General features: G+C 30.3%; 1 pseudogene; it reads right to left on the minus strand.

Annotated features, from left to right (window-relative positions):
• Window positions 1–383: 383 nt before the first annotated feature.
• On the minus strand, window positions 384–559 carry LOC117202572 (uncharacterized; annotated as a pseudogene).
• Window positions 560–1,544: the final 985 nt, after the last annotated feature.

The raw sequence follows: 1,544 nt of genomic DNA on the forward strand, positions 1-1,544 counted from the left end.
GGAGTGTGGATTAAGCTAGTTATTGCACGTAATTGTACATAAATTACTTAGAACAGTGACTGGCACAGTGATAATAATAATGATAATAACATTAACAATACTACTGGTACTTCTAGTATTAGTTGTATTTATTGCAACATTATAATACTGAAAAACAACCACTGAAACATTAATTTTTATCAGTAGGATACCAGTCAAATTAATTATGATATATTCATTCAGTGGCATATTCTATGTGTGTACTGAAATAAAAGGTTTCAATAATACATTATTAAGTGAACAAAGGGAAATGCAGAACAGTGCATAACCTAAGTTTGCATTTATGTGAAAAAGAAAGGATATATGTTATATATGAGGACATATAACTGTTGATGGGAGTTATTGATGGAGATGGAATACAAGAAATTCTTTAAACTACTTGCATTCATAAGTCCTTTGTTATTTTTATAATGATAAAAGCACTGTCATAGTAAATATAAGCAGGAAATATTTACTGATATGGAAAACCACTCTCAATATATTCCTACACTTGATCTTAGCCAAAAGGCCGAGAAGCGATTCAATATATTCCTAAGTGAAAATAACAGACTACAACAGTAAATATTTATTCATTCTACTATTCATGTATACATACATACATATAATTTGGAAAGCTATATGCCAGCATATAAACACTAATTAATTCTGTATAGTGGCATTCTTGGAAGTTCAGTTTCTCTGGTCTGCTTTATTTCTACAAATTTTTAAAATAAAATAACAATTATTTTGACATGAGGCAAACAATTATTAAAGATACTTGCATACATGTATATATAGAAAAATATTAGTATGCATTCTGTCTTAAGTATAAAAGTACTATTTAAGTCTTTATGATTTTCTGTATCTTCTATAAAATTTCATTAATATTTAAATTATAAACTGGCATATTCTGGGTTTAATTTCAGCCTTGAAAATTCTAGCTATGTGAAACTAGTCTATTTAAATATTTTTTTCTGAGCCTTTGTTTGCTTCTCTGCAAAACCTGAGGACAAAATTAAAAACAAATACACAAATCATTTGACAATTTTGTCAACTCATTACAAATGTTAGTTGCTGATGTTATTATAAACTTACATGAGAGCATCATTTTCAGTGATGGTTGAAAATATTTCATAAGTTAGAAAACAAAACAAAGATCCTGCTCACTTAATTATTCATTGCATAGCTGGTCATAATCAGAAGGTACGCCTGCTCCACCAATTCCCTCTGCCATCCTTCTGGCAACACTTAGAGGGCTTTAACTACCTCATCAAGTGGTTATGTTTCACTTTTCACACTCAGCAGGGTCTAAAACCTAAGGAACGATCAACTTAATTTTTTTTTACTTATTTATTTTTTATACAGTAGGTTTTTATTAGTTATCTATTTTATACATATTACTGTATACATGTCAATGCCAATCTTCCAATTCATCCCACTACCACCCCACCTCACCCGCTTTCCCCCCTTGGTGTCCATACATTTGTTCTCTACATCTGTGTCTCTATTTCTGCTTTGCAAACTGG

Source organism: Orcinus orca, chromosome 14 (genome assembly GCF_937001465.1).
Source record: "Orcinus orca chromosome 14, mOrcOrc1.1, whole genome shotgun sequence".
Lineage (NCBI taxonomy): Eukaryota > Metazoa > Chordata > Mammalia > Artiodactyla > Delphinidae > Orcinus > Orcinus orca.